Consider the following 14,973-nt stretch of genomic DNA (forward strand, 5'->3'; position numbering starts at 1 on the left):
GAGGACCCAGTGGACTTAGCTTCGCAGGTAAGGATTCAGTCATTACCTTCAGAATTTCTTCAACAACAGCAGCAGAAGGTGATGCGGGGGTTTCTTCTGCTTCGGATATTTGTTGCTTCGGAGAAGAAGTTTTCTTTTTCTTTGGAATTTTCTTCTTTGCTGGCTCTTTTTCACCTTCATCTAAGGCTTCAGTTGCCCTTTTTCTTTTTTGGCCTCCGACACCTTTGTTCAGATCTTCGTAGTCTGGGTATTCGAAACCCAAGGCGTCCAACACTCGATTTAGCCTTCGTTTCGGACGGGTGCCGAAGGCTGCGGTCATCAATTGATCTTCCTTTTTTGAATAATTGCCAAGTATCTCGTTGCACATCACTTCAATCGTATCCAGCCACTCTTGGCAAGGAGTTTTAAAGTATTTTTTAAATTTGAAGTAGTAAGGCAAACGTACAAGTTCACCTTTTTTCTTTTCCCCCTTCAGCTTCGGCATTTCCCACTCTTTTACACTAGGAAAAACCTTGAAAGCCAAGAATTCCTGGACCAAGTCCCTTGTACTGATATTCTCTGCAATTATTTTGAATTCATACATTGCTTTTTGAGTCGGACCCTCTGGCAACATGTGGCACTGGGGGCGGGTTTCTCCGAAAGTCAGTTCCAGTGGACTTTGCACAAGCTTTTCTTTATCATCATCAACCTTAACATAGAACCATTCTGATTTCCACCCAGCTGCCCATTTGCTTCGGTAGCTGATGACAGGATACTTCGTAGTTTTCCGATAAGCAAAATTATAACAACCAAAATTCTCATGTAAACCATCCTTTCTAGCCTTTGTCTGATAGTGCAGTTCGTGAACTCGGCAGAAGCTGTCAGCAAATGGTTCCATCGCCTGGCTTCGGAGTGCCCAGATATAAACATTAAGCCTAACGATAGCGTTAGGAGTTAGCTGGTGAAAATAGATTCCAAAATTTTTCAATATCTCTGCAATAATCCCATGAAGGGGGAATCTTAATCCAGCTTTTAGGAAGCTCTTAAAAATAACAATCTCATCTTTCTCCGGCTTCGGGGTAGTCTCTTCTCCCCCGAAGCGTAATAGCTTCTTTTGATTTTCAGTAAAATAGCCTGATTTTACCATCTTGGACAGATCAGCCTTCGAAACAGTAGATTTCCCGAAGTCCAAATGACTGGGTTTGCTTGGCGTGGCAAGGTGATAATCATCTTCGGGGTCGGTTTCCCCAGCATCTTCTCCTTCTGCTTCAGCGACAGCTTGTTCCGCATCATCACCAGGAATCTTCTCCGAAGTCACTAACCCGGATCGTTGCATGGCTTCGGAAATAGGGACAGTCTCCGAAGCTTCAGTTTCGTCCCCCTCACGCTCAACCCTAGCTGTAGAGCGGACTCTGGCCATTTAATTATGAACTTGTGAAACTTTAATACTCTTTTCTCCGAAGCAGGCTTCAAGATGGAGCTTCGTTCAATTCTGACAAACAAGCTTCGGCAATGGTTAAAAATTTTGGCAGCAAAACAGTGCAAATAGCAGTAAATGCTGTGGTAACTTCACACCTACTCGTCTGTTTATATAGTGCCGCAGGTAAGAAGGCGAAGTGCCAGGAGTTTTACACCAGGCGGACACCCGCTCGCACTCGCTGTACGGTGGACCGCAGTGAACGAACAGTAACTCTGCAAGGTGGGGCCGCTGCGCGCAGGGAAATCGAATCGTTTCTCGACAACGAGCTCAGGGAAGGTGTTTTTTGAGACCTTCGGCGCTCCGAAGCTTGAGAAACTTTTTTCACGGATCAAGCTCGTTACGAAAAACGATCTAGCACCGCGAAAGGGGCTACTGTTGGGTCTATGCTTCGTCGCCGAAGGTCTTATAGAAAGAAGTGATCCTCGGATGAAGCTGTTCGTACAAGATAGCCGAAGGTGCCTCTTCGTAGAGCTTCGGCATTACAAACCGACTTAAGGATAGAATGACCTTTTAGTCCATAAAGGTCTGAGTCAATGTTGTAAGTTTTTATAAGGGGCATACTTGTAATTCCTCACAGGCTGCGTCCTGTGCCTATAAATAGTGAACAGTATTCCGTTACTGTTCACGCATTCTGATTTTTGCAACCGCCTTTCTCGGAATACAACCTTTGTCAAGGCATAGGTATCATTGTATTTAATAATTCAATATATTAAGTGAATATTATATAATGCATTTGTGAATCATTTATCCATTTTATACCTTTTACTTTGCATTATCTTACAACGTTTATTGAAAGTTTATTACGAAGGTTCAACTTCGTGATAAGACTCTTATCTACCTTCGTCTAAGACTCATTATCCCGAAAGGAATAATGCTTCATGGACGAAGGACAATATCATTTAACATTTTATGTTGCCTTGTTCTTAATTCATAGCATTTGAGAACAAGTCCCCAACAGGGGATTTTCCTCTCTATATATAGAAAAAGTCTCGTCGATTCATAACAACCGCGTAGCGCTCGAAATATGCAGCGACTTGCGACTTCGACATAGATGGACGGGTGGGGTGGGTTGAGTCCTCTCCTTAAATATGTTTTTACTATTTTTAAAACCCGTTTAATGTTTCTAAAAATAATTTTTACTAGTGGATTTATTACGTCGACCGCTAGCGAATTTATTACGTTGACATGGAGATAGGGGATTTTCCTCTCTATATATAGAAAAAGTCCTTTCTACTCCATGTAGTAGCTACTCCCGCATGTATATCTCAAAACTAATTTAGAATATATATGGGCCAACGAAGTGTCACTACCGAAAAATGAGTCTTTGCCGAGTGTTTTTTTCGACACTCGGCGAGTATTTTCTTTTGACACTTTGCCGAATGTTTTCTTTTTACACTAGACAAAGTCAATTTTCAAATCATATTTTGAAATAGTAAATTAATCTAAATGAAAAATATTTTAACTACAAAGTTGTATAACTCATCAATATGTACAATTTTTGTTTTGGTCATTTCTTTATATGATAAAGTAAAATAAATTAGTTCACAAAACTTACGTATCTCTCTTGTAGTTTATGAAACTATAAGAGAGATGTATAAGATTTATGAACAATGTTAGAACCAACATGTTGGATGATCAAATAACCAAACAACCAAAACAAACTTCGTAGATCTTGAGAAGTTATAGAGTTTTGTAGTTTGCAACGTTTTGATTTAAAGTCATCTAGTCAACAAAAACTACATTTGAATTTTAAAGATTTGAAATTTCCAAACGACCTCAGATCAAAAAACCACCAGAATAAAAGCTGTAGGTCTTGAAGTTATGAAACTTTGTAGTTGGCAACTTTTTGATTTGAAATTATTTGGTCATGCAAATATATATTTGAATTCAAAATTCGAATTTTTCAAACGTCCTCAGATAAAAAACACTAAAATGAAAGTTGTAGGTCGTGAAAAGTTATTTACCTTTATAGTTGACAACTTTTGCCTCTGCCTAGGTGACAACGGTGGCGCTAAACATGTCTTATACTTACCGGGATCTCTGGCTCCGCCATGTCTTACCCTCTGTCTTTCCTACGTCCGTAAAGGAGACGACGACGACATTGCATGGTTGACAATGGACTTAATAACCTTAGTAAGCTTATTATGGGCATGGAAAATGACCTCCTTATTCTTGTTCAGTGAATCTGTGATTTGCTTCTATATCACTTCAATATTGGTCAATGCCACCCTGATTGAATTGTCATGCTCTATCAATGCTTTTCTAAATGCCTCCATTGAAGATTCGTTAGAGAGTGACGCAGCAAAATCAGCCAATGATGACTTGTCACACCCGGGTTTCGGGGGCACCAAGACCCGGGCGTGAACATAATCACCAGGTGTGCTGGGACCAAGTCTCACACATATGATGAATCATGGCACATGATCGAATGTCACATATTTACTATATAATAGAGTTCTATACAAAATAAATAAATAATTACATCAAAAGGAGACAACGGTCCAGCAACCCAAAGTTGACTGGGAGACGACGACCTAGATCTCTCACGAACATAGCACAACATCCTCCATGCGCCTCATCCCACAGTACCTGTTCTTGACCTGTGGGGGTGTGAGACAGCAAGAGTGAGCTCACATACGTTCATAGCTCAACAAGTTGTGGGGAATAATGTGCATGAACTCGCCAAAGGTGGGAGCTCATGTGAAGTGTAAGGCTTATCAAAGAGGATGGTTAGAGCTGAGCATTGCTTTTAAAGTTGGTCAAAATTTTATTAGCAATTACTAAGTATAAGTAAATACCAAACCCAATTAAGTAGTAGAAAAAAAGTAACAACATCACCTGCGATGCAATGCATATGACAAATTGAATTTAGTTCCATTAATTAATCATGTGAGTGTCCGAGCTGCTCATGACCGTGAGCACGGCTAGTATACCAGTTTTACACTCTGCAGAGGTTGCACATCTTTACCCACAAGTCATGTTACCCATCTGCCAAGAGACGACCAATCCCATACACCTCTACCGAGGAGGCGAGGCAGGGTAACACTACGAGGCCTTTACAAAGTTCCACTAGCTTCCGAAAACCCGCTACAGTTTATAGGAAGCTCCAGTGCAGGAATCCCTCGCCTGACCGCCATCGCAGCAAAATCAACCAAGGACCTCCCTACACTGACCACTCCCCTACTGCCCTTGCCCCTTTCGAGTAAGGTAGTCTTCCACTAGCTTTCCTAGTTAGTTAGCCAAGGGCGTCCCATTAAACCCTTGTGGTAGCACTGTTTTCCCGGGTGGTTCTCCATGTTCCAATTAACATAATGATCTTAACATGAACAGTGATAATAAACAGAGAATAAAGGTGTAATCATGAATAATGTATCTCCATGCCCAAAACCACATAAAGCAATAACAGGTACTACCCAAAAATTTAGTAGCAAAACCAGTGGTGAAACAAGGTATAAAGATAGTAAAATCTAGGGTAACCTATTGGGTCCCACAAAAATTAACCTATGCAGATCATTATGATAAGTAAGAACATGACTGGGTAAAAAGGAAGTGATCAAGGGCACAACTTGCCTGGGACTTGAGATTCCAGGTACCAGGATGATCTTCAGGTGACTCGTAACCTCGTGCTAGTCGTAGCAATACAAACAAGCATCGTATAGGCAAAATTAACATCACACCAAACATAAGAATAAACTGTGTAATAATAATCTACGTGGTGCTACGAGATCGTAGAAACAAGAACCACTAAATTCGGAGCTACGATTATTAAGTTATGAATTTATGAAATTATTTAGTGCTTAGAATAGATTAATCCAAATGAACAATTTTAATTCAAGTTTCATGGCTAAACAGTGTTACTAGTTGATAGAAAATATTAATACAAAATTATAGAAACTGGAATGGATCAATTTGGACTTAATTTGTAGTTTCTAGGAATTATACAAGTTTCTAGTATTGTTTTTGTATTAAAAATCATTTTCTACAATTTATTATCTAATTTCTCTGGTCTCTGGACTATGTGCATAAAAACAGATAGGTATAGGGTTTAATCTGTAAATAGTTCTAAGACTCATCACTCTTCTGCGATGGGCCGCGGGTTGTTTATAGAGTTATACGGGGTCTCTTTTGCATTATGGCATTGACGAACGGGTAAGAAGCAACCAGAGCCGCTGGATTTAGAGGCTACAGCCCATATTAGATCTATACTGATTATAAACCCACATCCTCTCTCAGTCGTTGGATCCAGAATCTACGCTCTACAGCCCACGATCCGCACGCCCTCACTCAGCCGCACGATCCGGCCGATGTAAAATCAATGCCCCAGATCGTGATCGGGCGAAGTGGTATCCTCCAACTAATCTTAGCCACTCGTGTACGATCAGACGGTGCTCCATCATCTCCCCACACGACTACTAGGACGGCGGCGCCACCACGCCCACCTGATGGAGTATCACCAGCGAGCATGGCCGAATGGCAGCCAAGCACCCAAATCACCCACAGAAAACAGCTACACGATGCGGACGTCCTAGTGAACAGCACCAGTGTGACTTACCGGGATTTGGGGCACAGACAAAGTATGCCCACGAAGACGCGTGACCTACGGCGGCCATGGAGCTGCGGCGAGCAATCCCGGTGGTCTGGAGCATGATTCCGGTCAGGCGAAGCCGCGACGAGCATCCGTGTGCGCTGGGCTTCCTCTCGAGTCGATCACCGAGGGCTGGACACAGGTGGTGGAGCACGACCTCGGAGCGCAGTGACCCGGCGATGGAGGATCTGTACTAGCGAGTAATCCCAATGCCGTGGTGACTGATCTAGGATCGCCAGACAACCAGATCCCCCCTCCCAACATGGTGAAGCCCCAGGGCGAGCAATCAGATCCCGAGCGACGGTATGTACGTGGTTCCACGGCGGCGCCCCCGTGTGTGCATGACGGACCGATGAGTTCCCCCGCGAGCTTGATTTATGGGGGGGGATTTCACCCGTGATGACTATGGCTAGGGGCAAAGCGGGGCCGGATTTTATACTGAGGCAGAGTCCGCGTTCAAGGAGGTCGTGGCCGAGAATCTCGCCGACGCCGTTGCCCGAGATCCATAGCGGCTCCACCGTGTTCGGTTGTAACGAACCGAGCTAGAAGACGGCATTAGCACAGTGTGAGGCCAACGATGCGGTCCCACAGTCAGTGGACGAGGGGAGAGCCACACATCATCCGTTTGCGCGCGGTGATCCCGAGCAACAGGCCCCACGCGCCATTGACCCAGAGGAAAAACGCAAGCGGGCCGGCGGGGAAGAGATTTAGCTAGCTGGGCCGCGCAGGATGGGGAAAAGATGGGCCAGAAGGGGAGGAAACAACCCAACCGAAGGTAAGCTTCTTTCTTTCTTTATTTTTTATTCTTTTCCTCAAAATTCCAAATTTTAAAGGTTCAAACTAAATTTTAAATTCCTGTTTTGCACTTTAAACTTTCCCAAAGTGCCAAAATTAATACTAATGTGATTATAACCTCGAATCTTATTTATTTAGTATTTTCCTTGTTATTCATTTATGGGGGGAATAATAGGGTTCCATGAACATTTCCTTCCTCATTTTCTAGTTTATGCTTTTATTTAAAATTGGAGGTCAAGTTTAAGCTTTCCATAGAAAGCGTCACTACAAAATCATAATCAAGGGATCAACCTTTTCTTCATCAATTTATTAGTTACTTAACTAATTTAATATTATTGTTTGAATATGTGGAGGGAGAATCCCTAATAGATTTCAAAGGTCTTCAAAAATTCTCACCATACTATTATATATATTTTTATCTCTTTATTTTATTATTTCATGATGTATATCTAGATATATTTAATTTTTTCCTACCCAATTTTGGGCTTTACAAATCCTACCCCCTTAACAGAAATCTCGTCCCCGAGATTTGTAAGAAAGGGATGTAAGAAGCCTTATTTATAGTTTACTTTTAGTTTCTACTTAGTTTAATAATAAGAAGTTTATTGTTAATTACAATGTGATTAGGAAAGCATGGGTGTCTATATGTATAGCCATTTTATTATGTAGGATAAACGATAGGAAGGTTAGGGTAAGAATAGCCTAAGGTAAGATAGTTTATGGTGAGAACAACTCTGTGTTGGATGAATGGATGGTAATGCATCTAAAGATCAAGTTTGACTTCTCTGCTTTCTTGACGAGGTTGATCTTTGCCTTTTCTGGTCTTGGTCTCATTGATTCGAGGTCAGTGTATACCATTAGAGTTGGGGAAATGTGGTTAAGATAGTTATGGATGAGATAGAGTACATGATGTAGGTCAAAAGCTTGTCTGTTGTCAGGTGAGGGTAGAGAGATTATGCAATCCGTCATGACTCTACTGGTTGAGTTAGATCTATTAGGATGACATAAAATCTTTTCAAGATAAGATGAATCTACTAAGGTAATAGGGTATATTTTAGGATAAGATGAATCTATTAGGCTTGATATATTCTAGTGGTGGTATTCTTAATTGGTCTAGTTTATCTTATAAACGATTTTTTATATGTATATGCAGATGTAATTGTGGACATTACTCCACAACTCATCACACTCAATCAAAGATCCAAATCAGACAAGCATCATAAGAACAAACATTCAAGTTCATAGATATCTATATAACAGAAAATAATTTTGTTTTTGTTCCTAAGAGTAGGTCACCTAATCCTAAAGTCACTTTAGGCACTGGATTTCAAAGTGTGAAATCCACATTTGTCTTTAGTAACGAAAAGGTAAGAATAATCAGAGTAAAGCAGCAGTGGATGAGAAAAGATTAAGGAAAGTTTAGAAAGCATCAGAGTAGCAAAGGTAAGTAGGTAATGGTTGTCCAGTTCTATCTAGGTTTCGTCCTACAGTCAACATTGCTCTGATACCACTTCTGTCACACCCGGGTTTCGGGGGCACCAAGACCCGGGCGCGAACATAATCACCAGGTGTGCTGGGACCAAGTCTCACACGTATGATGAATCATGACACATGATCGAATGTCACATATTTACTATATAATAGGAGTTCTATACAAAATAAATAAATAATTACATCAAAAGGAGACAACGGTCCAGCAACCCAAAGTTGACTGGGAGACGACGACCTAGATCTCTCACGAACACAGCACAACATCCTCCATGCGCCTCATCCTACGGTACCTGTTCTTGACCTGTGGGGGAGTGTGAGACAGCAAGAGTGAGCTCACATACGTTCATAGCTCAACAAGTTGTGGGGAATAATGTGCATGAACTCGCTAAAGGTGGGAGCTCATATGAAGTGTAAGGCTTACCAAAGAGGATGGTTAGAGCTGAGCATTGCTTTTAAAGTTGGTCAAAATTTTATTAGCAATTACTAAGTATAAGTAAATACCAAACCCAATTAAGTAGTAGAAAAAAAGTAACAACATCACCTGCGATGCAATGCATATGACAAATTGAATTTAGTCCCATAAATTAATCATGTGAGTGTCCGAGCTGCTCATGACCGTGAGCACGGCTAGTATACCAGTTTTACACTCTGCAGAGGTTACGCATCTTTACCCACAAGTCATGTTACACATCTGCCAAGAGACGGCCAATCCCATACACCTCTACCGAGGAGGCGAGGCAGGGTAACACTACGAGGCCTTTACAAAGTTCCACTAGCTTCCAAAAACCCGCTACAGTTTATAGGAAGCTCTAGTGCAGGAATCCCTCGCCTGACCGCCATCGCAGCAAAATCAACCAAGGACCTCCCTACACTGACCACTCCCCTACTGCCCTTGCCCCTTTCGGGTAAGGTGGTCTTCCACTAGCTTTCCTAGTTAGTTAGCCAAGGGCGTCCCATTAAACCCTTGTGGTAGCACTGTTTTCCCGAGTGGTTCTCCATGTTCCAATTAACATAATGATCTTAACATGAACAGTGATAATAAACAGAAGAATAAAGGTGTAATCATGAATAATGTATCTCCATACCCAAAACCACATAAAGTAATAGCAGGTACTGCCCAAAAATTTAGTAGCAAAACCAGTGGTGAAACAAGGTATAAAGATAGTCAAATCTAGGGTAACCTATTGGGTCCCATCAAAATTAACCTATGCAGATCATTATGATTAGTAAGAACATGACTGGGTAAAAAGGAAGTGATCAATGGCACAACTTTCCTAGAACTTGAGATTCCAGGTACCAGGATGATCTTCAGGTGACTCGTAACCTCGCGCTAGTCATAGCAATACGAACAAGCATGGTATAGGCAAAATTAACATCACACCAAACATAAGAATAAACTGTGTAATAATAATATACGCGTTGCTACGAGATCGTAAAAACAAGAACCACTAAATTCAGAGCTACAATTATTAAGTTATGAATTTCTGAAATTATTTAGTGCTTAGAATAGATTAATCCAAATGAACAATTTTAATTCAAGTTTCATGGCTAAACAATGTTACTAGTTGATAGACAATATTAATACAAAGTTATAGAAATTGGAATGGATCAATTTGGACTTAATTTGTAGTTTCTAGGAATTATACAAGTTTCTAGTATTGTTTTTGTATTAAAAATCATTTTCTACAATTTATTATATAATATCTCTAGTCTCTGGACTATGCGCATAAAAACAAATAGGTATAGGGTTTAATATGTAAATAGTTCTAAGACTCATCACTCTTCTGCGATGGGCTGCAGGTTGTTTATAGAGTTATACGGGGTCTCTTTTGCATAATGGCATTGCCGAAGGGGTAAGAAGCAACCAGAGCCACTGAATTTAGAGGCTACGATCCAGATTAGATCTATACTGATTATAAACCCACATCCTCTCTCAGTCATTGGATCCAGAATCTACGCTCAATGGCCCATGATCCGCACGCCCTCACTCAGCCGCACGATCCGGCCGATGGAAAATCAACGCCCCAGATCGCGATCGGGCGAAGCGGTATCCTCCAACTAATCTTAGCCACTCGTGTATGATCGGATGGTGCTCCATCATCTCCCCACACGACTACCAGGACGGCGGCGCCACCACGCCCGCCTGACGGAGTATCACCGACGAGCATGGCCGAACGGCACCCAAGCACCCAAATCACCCACAGAAAATAGCTACACGATGCGGACGTCCTAGTGAACAGCACCAGTGCGACTTACCGGGATTTGGGGCACGGATGTAGTCTTCCCACGGAGACGCGTGACCTGCGGCGAGCAATCCCGGTGGTCTGGAGCACGATTCCGCTCAGGCGAAGCCGCGATGAGCATCCGTGTGCGCTGGGCTTCCTCTCGAGTCGATCACCGAGGGCTGGACGCAGGTGGTGGAGCACGACCTCAGAGCGCAGTGACCCGGCGATGGAGGATCTGTACCGGCGAGTAATCCCAGTGCCGTGGTGACTGATCTTGGACCGCCAGACAACCAGATCCTCCCTCCCAACATGGTGAAGCCCCAGGGCGAGCAATCGGATCCCGAGCGACGGTATGTACGTGGTTCCACGGTGGTGCCCCCGTGTGTGCACGGCGGACCGACGAGTTACCCCGCGAGCTTGGTTTATGGGGGGATTTCACCCGTGATGACTATGGCTAGGGGCAAAGCGGGGCCAGATTTTATACTGAGGCAGAGTCCACGTTCAAGGAGGCCGTGGCTGAGAATCTCGCCGACGCCGTTGCCCGAGATCCATGGCGGCTCCACCGGGTTCGGTTGTAACGAACCGAGCTAGAAGACGACATTATCGCAGTGTGAGGCAGACGGTGCGGTCCCACAGTCAGTAGACGAGGGGAGAGCCACACATCATCCGTTTGCGTGCGGTGAGCCCGAGCAGCAGGCCCCACGCGCCATTGACCCAGAGGAAAAACGCAAGCGGGCCGGCGGGGAAGAGATTTAGCTAGTTGGGCCACGCAGGATGGGGAAAAGATGGGCCAAAAGGGGAGGAAACGACCCAACCGAAGGTAAGCTTCTTTCTTTCTTTATTTTTTTATTCTTTTTCCTCAAAATTCCAAATTTTAAAGGTTCAAACTAAATTTTAAATTCCTGTTTTGCACTTTAAACTTTCCCAAAGTGCCAAAATTAATACTAATGTGATTATAACCTCTAATCTTATTTATTTAGTATTTTCCTTGTTATTCATTTATGGGGGGGAATAAAAGGGTTCCATGAACATTTCCTTCCTCATTTTCTAGTTTATGATTTTATTTAAAATTGGAGGTCAAGTTTAAGCTTTCCATAGAATGCGTCACTACAAAATCATTATCAAGGGATCAACCTTTTCTTCATCAATTTATTAGTTACTTAACTAATTTAATATTATTGTTTGAATATGAGGAGGGAGAATCCCTAATAGATTTCAAAGGTCGTCAAAAATTCTCACCATACTGTTATATATATTTTTATCTCTTTATTTTATTATTTCATGATATATATCTAGATATATTTAATTTTTTCCTACCCAATTTTGGGCTTTACATGACTCCAATGAATTAACCCCATATTGAATATCTCTTTCAGTATTTGTGGCTCGGTTTGTATAAGATGTCCTATAGGGTTGCCATCCTTCTATAGTCGTTGGTGGTCTCATGCCCCTGTTTGCAGCAGCCTTTCGACGAATTCTACCATAACTTCCTCTAACAGCACTGGTCAAAATACCACACGCATCACATACAATAGCAGGCTGTGTTGCCCTGACATCAATAACTCTAGGACCACGACTGGCAGAGTATACTATTGTAACGCCCTGAATTTGGGGGTAGAATTTTTTATCTTTGATAATCACCAAATTCAGGCGTTACTCTCTTTTCTTTTCCCATTTCGCTCCTTCTTCCCATTTTCAAAGCAGTATAACGACTAGTGTCCGTACCGCGTGTAAACAAAAACCTAAGTTGACATGGGTGTTGCATCATGCTGAAGCATATTTCTTTTGTCTGATGTTGTGTTTAATCGCTCGTCCGTCTCGCCATGTTTCAGATATTGATTCGCATATGGATTCCGATCAGTGGTCGTGCGTGTAGTGGGTGTCCGTCACGGCCCAGCCCAGCTTAGCCCGGCCTGGCCCCTAGCCGCACGCCCCTGGCGCCCCACACCCCCATGCGTGCCCCACTCCCTCTCTATCTTCTTTTGTTTCCCGCGCAGCAACCTCCTCTCCCTCTCTCTCCCACCTCTCTTTCACCTCCTTTGCCCTAGGTGTGATCCGGTCGACGGTTGCCGCGATCGTCGAGCCCTAAGGTGAGCCCCCACCTCCCTCTTTCTCCCCCTTCCTCTTCCTCCTCCTCTCTTCCCCGCGTGCCCTCTCCCTTGTCCACGCGCCCTCCTGGCTGCGCACAGCCCCCGGCCCGCGCTTGCCCCAGCCACGCGCTGCCCCCGGGCCGCCCCGCCCCCGGCCACGCCGTCTCCGGTCCGCGCTCTCCTGGCCGCGTGTCGTCCTTGGCCGCGTGCCCCGGCCGTGCGCCCCTGCCCGTGCTCGTCCCTAGCCACGCGCGCCATCCCGTTCCCGCGCGCATGACGTTTAAAATTCAGTTCGATTAGTTTTAATTTAGTTTAATTAACATGTTGCGTTGCGCACTTCGTCGTGCGACGATTCATTTTATTTTCAGATTATTTAATATGTTGTGTCGCGCACTTCGTCGCGCGACGATTCATGATTTTCAGATTATTTAATATGCTGCGTCGCGCGAAGATTCATTTTATTTTCAGATTATTTAATATGTTGCGTCGCGCGACGATTTATTTTAAATTCAATTTAAATGGCGTATGTCGTCGTGTGCTTCGTCGCGCGACACTTTATGTTATTTTCATATTTAATTCAAGTGTTTAGTTGCGCGCTTCGTCGCACGATGATTCGTTTAATCTCAAGTTTAGTCTAAGTGTTGCGTCGCGCGTTCAGTGCGCGACGACTCATTTTATTTTCAGCTTAGTTCGTGCGTGCTGTCACACGATTTGCGTGCGGCAACTCGTCCCAGTTTTTAGTTTAGTTCGCCTGTGCCGTCGTGCGTTTCACCACGCGACAATCCTTTGAAATTTACCTTGAATTGTTTATAATAATTAAACGTGTAGCATAACTTTATTTTATGTGTAGCGTGATTGTCAAATTAATATGGTCGTGTTTAGACAAGTACTTTAATCTATAATTGCTTAACATAATCGCCTTTCGACCGTAGCCTCGACCGTTGTTTTTCCCTTTCTCGCTTAGTCGTAGGTGCGAGCCCTGCATCAAGCGTCTGCTTATTTTTTATATTCTACTGCATGGTGTACTATTCTTTTTATATTAAATTTGTGGAATGTATGTTTGAACTCGTATAGATAAAGGTCAGTTGGCGGAGTCCGAAGGAGTTGTAGGTGAAGACCCTGAGCAGCAGCTGGTTGGTGAAGGCAAGTGTCCCTTGACCCATCTATGTCCTACTCATTTTATAATTCACTTCCCGCATTTACACAATTTATACCTAAGGATTGACTAGCTTTTGTTTATCTTGTCCTTGTTTATCTATTTGGGTTGGGTTATTTTGGTTTAGCTCTATGCTATTGCTCCACACTAATCAATGAACATGATGAGATTATTTATGATACGTTGTTTTCTCTTTTGATTATGATGATGATATTGTGACATTTAAGGGGACTCGAGCGGTTTCTCGAGTGCCTCTCCGTAAGGACTGGTTCGTTGGATGACCACTCGGGAAAACAGTGCAACCATGAGGGTGGTATGAGACGCCCTTAACTGAATAATTAGAGGAACTGTGGTGTAGTTCGCTTCGCCATCGTGCCGTCAATGGGGCTCAGTGTATGCGGCTCACTCTGTCGATGGTGGATTGCCCCTTGAGGAGGAGCGCGATACATTTAGGAAACCTAACGGGCGGCTACAACCTCAGGGAATCTTTGTAAAGGCTACATAGTGAAACCCTACATATTCATCTTGGTAGTGTTTAAGGGTTTGATCGGCCCGAGGTAAAAGGGAATCACGGCTTGTGGGTAAAGTGCACAAGCTCTGCTGAGTGTTATGAAACTGATATATCAGCCGTGCTCGCGTTATGAGCGGCCAAGGGAGCTCCATTGATTAGAGATACATTGATCAGAGATGTTTGGATTACAGATGATGATGAGGATGATGGTTTTGATTACAATTATGGTAATGGTTTATGGTATTCTTTCCATTTGGAAAGGGTACTTTTGGGTTAACAACTTGGGTTAATGCTAAAACCTGGCTCTCTACTAGTAAAAATAACTTGACCAACTAAAAGCAACTGCTTGACTTTAACCCCACATAAAGCTAGTTCACTACAGCCAAACGGGACAATTGCTGAGTATGTTGATGTGTACTCACCCTTGCTTAACACACCAAACCCCCAGGTTGTCCACGTTGCAACCACTGCTCAGGAGAAGATGAAGTTGTGGAGGAGGACTTCTAGGAGTTCCAAGAGTTCGATGAGTTCTAGGCGTGGGTTGTCGGCAAACCCCAGTCGGCTGCCTGTGAAGGCCGTGTTTATCTACGTTTCATTTCCGCACTTTGATAATTGTTAATGACTCTATGGATGTCTCGGACATCATGATGTAATCAACTAT

Source organism: Zea mays, chromosome 1 (genome assembly GCF_902167145.1).
Source record: "Zea mays cultivar B73 chromosome 1, Zm-B73-REFERENCE-NAM-5.0, whole genome shotgun sequence".
Classification (NCBI taxonomy): domain Eukaryota; kingdom Viridiplantae; phylum Streptophyta; class Magnoliopsida; order Poales; family Poaceae; genus Zea; species Zea mays.